General features: G+C 41.7%; 1 long non-coding RNA gene across 1 annotated transcript in view; it reads right to left on the minus strand.

Annotated features, from left to right (window-relative positions):
- Positions 1-8,925: 8,925 nt before the first annotated feature.
- The window catches only part of LOC311441948, a 44,942-nt gene continuing 40,149 nt past the window's right edge, over positions 8,926-13,718 (minus strand). The window contains exons 9-11 of the long non-coding RNA XR_014696343.1: positions 13,424-13,599; positions 11,674-11,733; positions 8,926-9,300 (exon numbers count right to left, since the gene is read on the minus strand). This is a non-coding gene — a long non-coding RNA (uncharacterized lncRNA). The remainder of the gene's footprint in view (positions 9,301-11,673; positions 11,734-13,423; positions 13,600-13,718) is intronic.

Raw genomic sequence — 13,718 nt, forward strand, 5'->3', positions numbered from 1 at the left:
CTGTTACATTTGCTATGCATCCTCATTTTGCTTTGAAATAAATGAAAAGGATATTTACCTATTTGACAACCTAAAAAGAAGGAATCATATCTTCTACTAGCTTGAATGCTAAACATGAAGTCAAAGAAATCAGAACCTCAAGAGACACAGCTAAAACAAACAAGAAAATTGTTGGGCAGAATACAACAGTTTTTTTTCCTTTTCTTTTCAAAGTTGTCCCCCCTCCAGCTTTATTTGCTGGATTCTTTGCAGTGGGTGGGAAGCATCTTTTTTTTTTTTTTCCTTGCAATAGCATAGATGGTAGCATTACAACATTTCTCCAGCAAAGAAAAACAAGCAACAGAAATCTGGATTTTTTTGGAGTTTGCTCAAAACAAAGTCTGAAAAAAATAAACGAAGTTGAGGTTGCTGCATAGCAACAGTTGTGCACAGATCAGCACTGATGGAGCAAATGCTGTTTCTAGAAAGAAACAACTTACCTGGCTTGAGCATTAATTAAAACATAGGAGACTGAATCTCCACAGAAAAATATTATTGTGCTCGAAAACTCCTCCAGCCTACCCTCTCAAAATGTGCTACTGGAAACGAAAACTATTATTTCAGTCATTTATAAAAGTAGAAGAGAGGAGACAGGGCTTAAGGGAGAAAAGGAGAAAGAGACCAAGTGTCATGGCAGCAGAGGCAGAATAAATAGCACAGAGAGCACACTGCACAGGGGATAAACAACAGATTACTGACCACCTGCTAAAGGTGGATTTCTTTGGATTTGGTTCTTTGGATTTAAAGATAGCAGTCAGGCTGCAGAGAATCCAAACAAACATTCCAGAACTGTTCTGTGGCACCAGGAAGGATAAAGTTAGAAGCCAGGCCCCTGTGCTGCCTTCAGAGCTTATGTGTGGTTCCCTTGTACATGTCCAAAAAAACATTTCAGTGTTTCTGTGCAACTGCAGCACGGAGGTAGGTCATGGAAATCTGGATCGTTCTTTTCCTCTCTGCCTCTCAGCCCTCCAACACTGGAAAAGACCACAAGTGTTACTGTGCAGTTCCTTCCTATTCCAATGATCCTCTTATTTGCAGTACAATGAGGTATATCTGAACGCACCACAGACCAAACGTCTCTCCCTACAGTGAAATATCACTGCAAGCCCCAGATAAGTTTCAGTCTTCCTTATTCATTAGAGGTGCCGAACCAGAGCAGCACACCAAATATTCCTGTGCTCCTCTGTAGACAGCTCTTCCCTCCCCAGCTCTGTAAGGAGCACTGGGAAAGGGCTGATGAGGCCCCAGGGAAGTAAAAGCCGGTCAGATGATGTTGAAAACAATAAAAGAATGGGTTGTTTGCAGCCATATAAAAAGAAGCCTATTTGATAAGGCTTTCTGGGAGACAACCACTGCAGAAATGCAGCTTTCCACAGACCCCTGCTGATGTTTGCCACGTACAAGGATGGCGTTTGGGTTATTCCTCTCGAATAAGCGGCCCTGTTTGGTAAAGCAGCACGTCCTCCAGGCTATCATCTCCGTGCAACCTCTTCAGACTGCCCTGCTCTGGTGGAACATCCCTTGGGAACACACCGTGTACCTCAGCCTTTGGTCTCAGCGAGGCCAGTTATGGAGGCAGAGCTACAAGCCCTGCTACTGTGCCAGAACCCAAGCAGCACATACAGGAACTCACAGCATTCCACGGGACACAAACTTCTCATTCACAATCCCAGAAAATTCCCTTCTGAGAGCACCAACCACACCACGTGCACATTTATGGCTAACACGTGGGCACATCGCGCTGTGAAATCCTCCTTCTCAGCTACACTTTCTGAAATCTCCCACAGTCACCAGCTTAGCTTCTCCCTCCCTCACCCTGCCCCGTTTACGGCAAATAAAATCAACAGAATTAGGGGCCAAAATTGCCTTGGCAGAATATGGGAGAGCACCACCACACCAGGCCACCATGTCCGGGCTCACAGGCTGGCCTCCCCCATGCCTTGTGGGCCCAGCGCCTCCCCAGGAGGCAGGGAAAGGATCCAACCTGCCTGGAACTGCAACAGCAGCAAAATGCAGCTTTATCTCCAAGGGGGGAGAGAAATAGAGGGCACAGATTAGACACAAAGGACAGAAACAGTGCACTGAAAAAAAAAAGATTCTCATTAAGCCAAAAGGAAAGAAAACTAGTGACAAATGTGCTATGCTGCAAAGTAGATAATGGAAAATGTAAAGAAAATATATATTATGTGCAGGACATCACAATTCTTTACAGCACAAAGTGTGCACTGTTTCAGTTAAATAAAAGATAAATTCCTAATGAATGCCTGACCACTGCTTTATTCACGTGGTGCAGGGAGAAGGCTGCCTCATGAGCACAGACTGCAGGCTCTGAGACTTCAAACCACATAAAATACAATGGGAATGGAAAAGAAAAGTGGATCAGACCATGAAATATAAGTATGACACTATTAAACAATATTATGATACTTTATAGTTTAAAAAGAATAAAAAGTGGAACCACTGGGTTGTGAAAGTTCTTCCTTCCTCAGATAAATACGGAGTATAGCATTACCTGATCTCGGGGAGAGGAAAGCTCTTGCTTGAATAGTTTTTCTAATTTACTCAATTCCTTAGAAGATACTGGGAAGCTGAAAACCTCTAGCTGAGATTTATAGAGGCAGTGAGCAAGGAGTGCCAGTGAGACAAAATGGGCCGTGGAGGCATCGCTCAAGGACATCCCACTGGCACCCATGGGCGAGCGCTGCCCTCAGTCCCCCAGCACACATCAGAACAGGGAAGCAGTCATTTTTAACAGAACTTTGAAAGACAGATGGGAGGTGCTGTGGTACCCTGTGCAGGAAGCCCAGCAGTGAGCAAGAATCCGATCTTTTCTCACAGGATGTGTAAAAAGATGCACAGCAGAATGGGGATGAATTGCAATAGATCACTTAAGACATAAACTAGCTATGGGAATCCCACAAAACATTAGCAAAAGATCCTTGGCCAAACAAAAATCATAATCACAGCCATGTTTTAAGATGTTCGAGTCCCTGGGAATCACCTTGAATAAGGCGCTCAGAAAATAAAAGCCTTGTTTTGGCCTGAAGCATTTTAAAATGTCTCGTTTTTCTCTTGAGAGTAGTTGTGTGTTGTTTTTTTTTTTTCTTTTCCCTCGGTGCTCTCCCCTCTGTTTTTAAAGGCACCTCATAAAATGGTTACCAAGCAGTTATAAATATTTCCTGTGCCCACACAAATGCTTTCCTTTGGTAGGAGGACCTGTGCCCTGCCCCAGACATGTCCGTGCCTTGCTTCCAGCTGCTGCCCACATGGCAAGCTCTGCAGGGCCTGAGCAAGTTGTGCTCATAGACCCATACAAAACTAAGCAAACAAAAAATGTCTAATGCATTTATAATGCTACAGATAGCTATTTATGCAAAACAGCTCCTTCAATGGTAAGGCGATAGCTGTTCTGTTTCCCGAGTGGCAGCAGTTATCCAGAAAGGCACTTCAGTGCCAGCATACACTGCATACAGAGCGTGGAGATTACAGTGCTTCAGCTCCATCAGGATAATCAAACAAGTTTTTAGCAAAACCATGGTTTTATCTTTACTGCAACCAGATTTTAAAAAATAAATAAAAACATATATACGATTAATAAAATAACACTGATTAGGAAAATTGTTACAAGGGGTCATTGCTGCACTGGGAGAAGCTCTTGCGAGCTGTAGCTGTGTGCTCAAAGACCGGGTTGCTTTGCTCAGAGCCAAACATTGCTCTGCAGGTTTGCAGGCTAGAAGCCCAGCCCTACAGCCAGAGCCACAGGTCCTGGGGCTCCCAGGCCCTCCCCAGCCCCGCAAACCACACGTGTGAGCCCAGTGGAAGAAAGAACACGCATGGAAAATGAAATTTGGACACATAAACATTAAGGAAACAGGTAAAAGAGGTTAAACTAATTTGTAGATCCACTCACCTGAATAAAAGAGAATGTAAACAAATAAATAAAATGTTTTGCTTTCTAACAGCTTATAAAAATATTTTAAGAAGGTCCCAGTATAAATAAATATTATTAACAGGCAGTAAAGGACTGGAATACTTAAAACTGAAGCAGTCTAAGCAAGACAAATGGAAAGCACGAGGGAATGACACAGCAGCTCATTAGGAACGGTTCACAGAACAATCTTATCAGCAAAAAAATCTCCCCCCTATATTTTAAGAAAGCATCCATTTAAAAGGAAAATTAATTCAGAATGTTGACTAAATTAAGCCTGGAGTCTTTTGGCAGAGATACAGCAAACTTGTCGGGTGCTTGATTTCCAAATCACACCCCAGACAAGTCTGACAAGAACATAACTTTGGTTCACACTGAAAACAGGCTCCTAACGTCCCCTTGCGTGATGCCTGGCACCTGACATGGCAGCCCTGGCACCTTGCAGGGAGGCTTTGCCCATGGCATGCAGCCTCTGTACAAATTATCTGGCTGGGGCTGCAGGGCATGCTGACATCCTTCTGAGATCGCATCAGCTGCCATAGGCATTGGATCAAGTTTTACAAATTGCTAAATCGAGTGGCGTTGTGCATAATGGTAGAGTGTGGTCATCAACCAAAAAAGCCCTAGCCTGAGCATTCAGTGCTCTGCTCTGCGGCTGCTACAGTTTTGCAGCAGAAACATAAAATGGTAAGCGTTTCCAGAGAAAATGGGAAACTGAGACTTACCATCTCTACTGGTATTCCCACCATTTTCTACCAGGAAGGGGTTGATGGTTTTTGTTTACTTTGAATAAAATGTGGAATTTTGCTGGAAGTCATTTTTGGACATGAAAGTAATTTCTAATAATCTACCATCTAATTTTTTAGAACCAGGATGACTGTACTCATTTGAAATTGAAGACTGAAACATTTCATTTTCTTTTTTTAAATATGGGCTTTTGCGGTAGTGATAGGAAAGTCTCCAAAGGGTTTGCAAGCCAGGTTTTAATTTAGATAAGCTTGCCATGGCCAGAGCAGTTATTTAAGCTTATCCACACCATCACAACATCTCTGCTTAGCTGACCAGGGCTGGGAATCCTCCTAAGCAGAACTCTTCTTGCAGTGTGTCAGCACATCTAAATCTTGTGTCTGCTGGGCCATGGGAACTAGGGGAAAATTATCTGCTGTGTCAGGGCCATCAAACACACAGTAATTCCATAACTATGACCAGGTTCCTCCAGAACATTAATCATAACAGATATCAAACCATTTTGTGCATCACAATCCCACAAAACATGTGAGGACACCAAGGCAAGCTTCAAAAAGTCCTAATAACCAACAAATTAAAGAATATGTATACTAACCAACAAAAAACCTCAATAAGGCCTATATTTCTTGCATGTATTTGCACTTGCATGTAAAGTTCCTTTTCTTAAAAGTATTGTAAGATTTTACTTTGGTTTTATTTACAGTAAAATGGAACAATCACAGGGCAACAAGGTTAATCCAATGGTTTTACTCAAAAATCCATAAAAAACAGAACAGAGTCTATAAAAATGACTTTGCATCAGTTACTCGTTTTCTATTGATTTTAAAGTTGCTCCACATGGTGTCTGATCCTGCATGCTAAATATAACCCAAAATAGCCGAGAACATTAAAAGTCCATTGATTCCAAGGGAGGCTGGCACCTTCCAATCGCCCATGCTGGAAGGTGATAAAACACCTCCTGCAGCCTTGGCCAACCCTGACGCCTCCGCCTCAACCCAGCCAAGCAGCTCACCCTGCAGAGAAGCATTTCCACCTCCTGCATGCTGTGTGCAAGTAAGTGCCCACCGCAGTAGTGCCATCATTTCAGGAGTGGTAAGCATGGACACCACTTCTCTTCAAAGCACTTTGGGATCTCATCATTGAGACAGTTTATTGATAAACTTTTCATTTAATCCAAAGTTGCTTTGGCAATATTTCCAACCTCTTTCCCTTAGTGAAAGCAGCTACAACTAACAAACGTGGCAGAATTTGATCCAGAATTAATTAAAGAAAAAATGATGGGAAACAGTATAATTCAATCACTGAACTTCATGACAACTCATAAAGGAGCCAAAATCTGTAGCTGTATCTATACTAGCATTAAAAAGAAGAGCGATACACTTATTGCACTGATTTTCTATTTAATACTTACTTCAGGAACTTACCCAGCTCTTAAATACATGCCATATGTCTGCCTTCACAGCAACTTATGCAAGGGAAATGCTTCATTTGGTTCTCAGATATAAATGATTATGCCAGTAAATTCTGTTGTAGGCCAGCATTCAAACCTGGTTTGAAAGGACAAAGCAAATTAGAACAAACGGATAAATTTAAGTAGAAGAAAACAAAAATCAAACAAAAAAACCTGCAGACCTCCAGTTCCTTCAGCTGGTTACCCAATGTGCTCACGTTGGCAACCCACATCCCACCTGCCTTTCCCCATGTAAGAAATGCAGTACAGGTCCTTCTGACCACACAGAGGGTAACTAATTCCAACCATGGAGAAGAACAGGGTGACAATTTCTGCGTGGGATTTTCATTAGGAGAGCATAAACTCTTTCAAGAAATAATGTCACTGCTAGTCATTCCCCACCCCCTCATTGCACTTGGTAGAGGATACTATTTCAATACACTTTCTTCGTTGCCAAAGAAATTTGTTGTTGCTACATGTTGAGCTGAGAAATTAAATGGTATCAAACCTCATCAGAACTTAACAGTTTAGACAACAATTATATCTCTTCACACATGCCCTGCTACTTGATCTCTGCGAACCGATGCCCAGATTTTCCAGAAGAACTCCAGTTGAGCAACACTGCTGAAAAAAGGTGGCAGAGCACACCACGGCATTCAGATCCACTGCTGCCTCTCCTGCAGCTAGAACAGTTCACACCTGGTGCTCGCAGCCAGACGAGTACAGCAGGGCCTGGCCAGCCAAGGAGGACATTTGCCTAACGAAACATTATTTAACAACAGCCTCATTCTGCAGCAGGCAGGCCATAGGCCTAGGCAGTCCCACTTGTGTTCCAGGCATCGTATTTCCATTTTCTTTGGAAATGGCTTCAGAAAAACTTAGACATGGCAAAACTTTCTTCCAGACACAAAAGTAGCCACAAAAAGTATGAATTTGTTTGACTGGATATTCGACTGGACGTGCCCAGTTAAACTGTAACGAGTCACTAAAAACTGAAGTGTCTTTTCTGTCTACTTTTTCTCAGCTCATCATGACATTTACCAAAACACAAGGCTGAACGACAAGGAGAATGCATGTCATTAGTTCACAGTCTGACCTTTGGGACAGTCACTTCTCATCGTAAAGTTTGATCCATCCAAAACCACATGCGCCTTGCACTTGCAGTGCACAACAGGTACATACTCGTCCTGTGGCTCTAATTGCAGGGATGATGCTGGGCACCCATTCAGCTGCAGAAGAGAAGTAGCAGTTCACTGAGAGAGAACCTAGCTGTGTACATTCCAGAGTCCTTTAAAATAAAAACTGTGCAGCTTTTACTTAAAGAGCCATTAGCAGCACTACAGGGTTGAGATGGAAACTGGCTCCGTTTCACTCCTAGGCTCCATTCCATTCCAGGCATACCACGATCAATGAACGGTATTAACTAGGAAAATAGCAAGCAATATGGAAACAATCCAAGCACCTGGTGCATTAAAGAACACCAAATCTATTCTATAAACATGGAATAATCATACCTAGCTTAACTTTCATGATACTCTTGGCTACTCCAACTCAGTAAACTACCGAGAAGACACGAGAAATCAGTTGCCTACAAGTAGGTAGCTAAATATTGTCCAAAGTTTTGAAACTTACAAGTCCGCTTGGTAAACAAGCAGCCTTCTGAACAGCTGGAACTTCGCTTTTACAGCCCTGATGAATAGTATGCTGTGAAAATATATTAATCTTTGCTGGAGTGGAAAACTTCCTCTTTCTTTGAGTGGCAGTTTTCTGTTACCTTGCATTTGCACCGCTGGGTCCCCCATGTCCCTCTGTTCCAAATAATGCACGAAATTTACAGTCTTGTAGTGCTAAAATCCATTATCAAATATGCTTCACTAAGCCAAATGCAATGCTCAAAGGTGGAAGGTAAAAATAAATATGCAGTCCCCTAGTTGGAAAGAAACTGGTGAGGCATACAATAAACACATAATAAATCCCAAAGCTGTTTGACAAGCTAGAAAAAAGTAAGTTAATGTTGTGTAAAAGGTACACATTTATTCCTGGATTATCACCAGTCTTCTGGATCATGGCTCAAAGATTACAGAGTATAAATAGATGTAATTTGGGTAGGCATTTCGTATTTCGCTGCCTTTGTCATACCGTGGTTTATACCAGTCCTTGCTATTTGGCTAGTCTTCAGTGGGCAGCTGGTGAATGTAGATGCAGTGCACAACGTAGGTAAAGCAAGATGATTCATGATTTATGACAGTGTTACCCTTTCCTTCAAAAAACATGGAACTTGTGAGGAATTGGAGGAAAATAAATTTCTTAAGTGTCATTTGATTTTTGTATTTGCATGTAAAAATACCTCTTGTAAAGCCCTTCCTAAAAATAAATAAATTAATTAATTAAAACATTATTATTATATATATATTTTATTTTTTAAAACCAATCATGCTGGTTTCTGTGCCCATTTTTATTAAAAGTCCTATATTATTATTATTCTAGTATGGAAGGAAGACTTATTTTGTGTTTAAGTGGTTTTATTGCTAAATCTCTCAGTTTAGGAACTCATATGTTTTCTGCCTACAGCTGAGGGCTTGTTCTGTTTTGCAATGCATTTTGGATAAACCTTTGGCTTTGAACCAAACTAAATGTATCAACATTTATATAAATCCTACGTATTAGCCACTAAATCAATGAAAACCTTTCTGCAATAGGTTATGGATAAGCTCTTTTGATCAAGAACTGTAAAAATACAGCACATTTATATTTCATCCAGTGCATTTACAACAGTCTTTTATTATTCATACAACACCCGTTATGAAGCTGGTTTCCACCAGGACTAGCTCTCCACACAGCAGCTGTAAGAAAAATAAAAACAAAAATACGCAGTTCTAGCCCACAAAAGTTTATGCACTATCCTAGGTACGTATTCCATGTGCATGTCTCTGTGGGCCTTTCAGCCCATAAAGATGGAAGAGGAGATGGGGGCACAGGGAGTAAGTACTTGCTGCTGCTTACATTGTACATCTGGTCCCAGCTCCAAACAGCACAGGGGTGAGACTTCTACACTTCCAGTGGGAGAAATCTGCTTCATTTTGCCACGTTGGGGTTCTTTCTTCAAATACAGCCAGGGGAGGAGGCAGGAAGCTTTCTGGGGAAATGGAGTGGTCGTAAAAGGTGATAATTAAAAGAAATCTCCCCTAAATCTCCCCTTTTACACCAAACATGGAAAAATGGAATAGAGCACAGAATAGAATGTGTAAAATATCTTCAGGATATTTATAGAAAGGGTTTGCAGTACGGGAGCCCCACAAAATCCATCTCCAACAGCATCACTACTAGAGTTAAAGACAGATTTCCATTCCTAAAGAGAAAAATAACACTTAAAGCATAGGAATTGCTTTGTTTTTGTTCACAGCTATTTTATAATAGACATAGCTGGAGAAAAAAAAAAAAAAAAAAACACTTGATATAATTAAAAATCATCTTCAATTAGCACAGACACAATGGTGTCTTTACAGTGTGACAAATGATGATATGAACACAGCTCCATGCTCAAGTGCAGAGGTGACAACGTGACCATAAAATTGCATGAGCACTTCCAATGTATCTGTACCTTGAAAGAATTTCTAAAGTTGGACATTTTCCAGAGTAACCTGCCATGATTCTGAAGCTGGTAAAATTGAATTTGTCTCCAAGAATTAATGTGGAAGCAAGTTTTCAATAGCACAGCACTAGACAGCACTTAATTCTCCTTTCTCCTCCCAAGTTACCCATGCTTTTTCATGTTAGTCTTGTTATTGTTGCATATTAAAATTGAGGAACTTTTCAGGCCAGCCTTCCATTTTAATTAAAATGTGTCAGATGTTTGTCACAAAGCTGAACTTCATTTGGTGAAAGAGACGCAGCAAAACCAAACTACATTTAAATGTGACTCATTCCCTGTATATTGATTTTGTCTGGTGCACTGTAAATAGCCCGGCACTCAGGTTGTGACTGACAACATAAAGTACTGCGGCTGTGTGACAGCTGAGGGGGGCAGGCATGGCTCGTGTCTCTGAGCACCTGCCTTGGACAAGGGATGCGGTGCCAAGAGCAGCTTACGAAGCCAGGGTTGTGATGGGCTGTACTGAGATCTCCACAATTTGGAATAAGGCAGCACGGTGGGGTTTGTATGGTAAGGTAGGAGAGCATTACAGAGGAAGCTTTCACAGCATGCAAGACCTCTTCAGTGCAAGTACTAAATTGCCCTCAAGTCGGTCATCTGTTCCCAGATGAATCTCTGTGGTAGAAGCCAAAGCCTGCAGCTGCAGATGGAGCTCTGCAGCACCGCCTGACCCAGAGAGATGCTGCAGCAAAACACCAAGTTTTCCACCAGAACACCAGCTCTGCTGAAGGAGGCTGACCTCTACCAGAAGATCACACTACAGTAACTCTAATTAATAGACTTAATTAACCCACATTCAGCTAAACGAGGGAGCATGTTGGCTGTGGTGCTCATGCAGAGGTTTCTCCAAGTGCCTGCTTCAGCCCCTGCCAATGCTCGATGCCCTGATGAAGCAGCGCGGGTGCCAGCAGATCAGGGTCAGGGTCTGCTCTTCCAGTAATTTAGGATTTGAAGAAACAGTTAATGACTTTGGCAGCTGTGTCAATGTCAGGAGTTGGCTTTGTCCTTGGTGGCATAGAGCAGTTCAGTAGCTCAGAAGAAATGCTGAAAATTATGTTCCCTCTCCAGGCATCCATACCTCCTAAAGCTTTCCACCAAGCGTTCCCAGAGGAATTGTTCACAGGCCGGTAGTTGTATGGAGGTGACAGGGAAAGGTGACCACTTGCCCTTTCATGTCACATTCAATGTTTACTTTATACTGAAAATTGTCATGGATAAGTACTTAGAGGACAAATCATAGCTTTAAAACATCACAGGGCAGTCTGGACTGCTTTCTTTCTCTTAGAAATGTTTGGAACATCCAAACAACTTTCCACCATGAAGTTTCAATTGCATTTGAATGGGAACCAGCCCTGCTTGCTCCTTCCTTTAGGAAGGGGGCACTTGGCAAGGTGCAGCAGGTGAAGGGACTTCCCAGCGGCTGCAGTGAGCCAGCAGCTAAGGCACAAACAGCCCCGCTGCTCCCCACCAAACAGAGGAACAAATGTTAATATAACAGTATGCAGCACTGAATGTGCACTTTTAATCTTCAGTTCCATTTGAAGTAATTACATTCTGACAATAAGCAGGTGTATTAACCTAGTTTTGCAGGAGGCTAGGGAGAAAACATGTCCACAAGAGGATTAAAACTTCCCTGAGACTAATTCCTGTTTTTTCCTCCATGTTCAAAACCACATTTCTCTTTTATAGAAGGTCTCGCTGCTCAGCTAAATCACAGTGATTACAGTTCATTCTTTGATACATTCTTCTGCTTTTATTTTCTGGTGCAAGTCATTTAACCCTCTCATTTAAAATTCTCAGGTCTGGTTCACATCACAGGCGGGTAAAGGAAGGTTACCTTCTTGTGTCATCGCTTACCGTCTGTTTGTATCACAATGACACTCCTGCTTGTCGATTCTTCTGCAAGATGGGTGCTCACTGCAAAGAAAAGGGCAAATGCAAGACAGTGAGACTTAAGAGGGGAAAAAAAATTCTTCACTCTATTCGTTTTAATTAAATGTTACACAAATTAGAGGCAGAGCTCTAGCTACTACATCTCATGGGTGAAGTCAGAGGGTGAAACCCTTGCCCACAATCCCAGAGATTGAAAAAATACATAAATTTAAACAAAATATGACTATGTTTCCGTCAGCAGGAGTCTGTAGCCTTTGCAGGGGGTAACAAATGCTTTTATTTCTATTGCCACCCTCCCTGGCCTTTGAAGCCAGGGTTCCCACGTAATACTCTGCAGAAGAACCTTACACTGTTCTTTTTTTATTTTTTTTTTCCAGCCTCATCCTGCCCCCTTCTTTTTGAAAATGGCCTCTCTTAAAACAATGTCTTTCAGCAAAAACTCAAAGGAAGAGGCAAGGAGGAGGTTGTTTTTAAATCTTTTGTAAAAGACAGAGGTTTTGAAATATTGATTTTTCATATTTCTGTTCTTCCTCCCGGTTGTTTTGTCACGAACATCAGAGTGCCTCTCCCCTTTGCTCATTTTAGCTGCAGCCTGGCCAAATTTCTGTAATCTTCTGAAAGTTTAAGAGTGTGAAAGGAACATCAAAATGAAAATTTACCTCAGAACTTTATGTCCTGAATTTTTAAATGGTGTTATACATAGCTAATACTATTACTAAGAGCCGCAAAAGTTAACCTAAGAGTATTCCTAAATGATTACAATGTGGAGAATTACTTCTTGTTAAATACTTGTTCACACACAGCTCCTTCCATATCCTCTCCACAGCTCTGGGTGCTGAGGTAAGGACTAAAAAGAACTTTCTGAGGAAAACTGTTACAAAGAGGGAGAAATGCAAAGATCTTACATGTAAGTGTCCGATTGGGCATTAATAGAAAACAGGGTGTTCAGAGCTGAATGTAAGCTTAGTCACAATTCATTTCTATATGTGCTTACATACACATAGAAAGGCAGTTTGGATGAATAATAATGACAATGAAATTAAATATTTAACACCTTTCTTGTGAATAAAGTAAAGCTGTCTATTTTACAGCCAGGGAACTGAGGCACACCAGTTTGGTAGTTTCCTGCAAGCGGGACAGCCAGAAACATGCAGCTGTGGGTCCCACATTCCACAACTCACAGGTGTAAAGGCTGTCCCGATTGGGGTCCACAACACAAACATTTGTGGAAGCAACTCAAAATCTGTGCAAACACCTACAAACTGTAACCTCCCTGAAGCCAATCAAGCAGGCACCCATCTTTTTTCCAGTTAGCCCCCCAGAAAGCAAAGCCTGCAGACCTTTGCTCCATCACTTTTACCCTTGCAGTAAAACATGACATGTAAAGGCTCAACACAGAGTACAAAAAACTCATCAACTAGCAACTTTTGATTTTCTGTTTTGTAAAATTCCAACATTTCCCTTCTGCTTCAGCCATTTAGTTTTGCTTGTAAAGGCTCTACCATGCTTCCAAGACTAAATAGAGAATGGAAAAAGAAAAAATCAGGATATCAGCATGGGAACTGCAGCATGTCCATCTGGCTGCCAGTGCTACAAACTGCCCTGCATCAGTTCAGCAGAAAGATGTTGCTGTGTGGTCAGCAATTGCTTGAAAGGCTGACATAACACACACAAAGTACCATGAATCCATCCAAATTCCCACAGATAAGGGTACCTGGTATAAAACCCCAGACTGATCAAAGTGATGCAGGGCCAGACTTCAATCGGAGCGGAGTCATGATTTCACCACAGAAATAGCCCAGAGCTGAGCCAGTGATGTTCTTCAAAGTGCAGTGCCCAGATGATGCATTACTCCCCCGAATGAAGCACCAATTTGGAAACTCACACAGCCTGAAGAAGAGCAAAGCAGTTCTAGAAACTCAGTTTAAACAAGCTAAAATCTGTCCTGTTTGTATTGCCAATTTCTACTTACACATTCTTAGTTTTCACAAACACAAATAAGCCCAAAA

The sequence above is a fragment of the Aythya ferina genome, assembly GCF_964211825.1.
Source record: "Aythya ferina genome assembly, chromosome: 10".
In the NCBI taxonomy this organism is placed as follows: domain Eukaryota; kingdom Metazoa; phylum Chordata; class Aves; order Anseriformes; family Anatidae; genus Aythya; species Aythya ferina.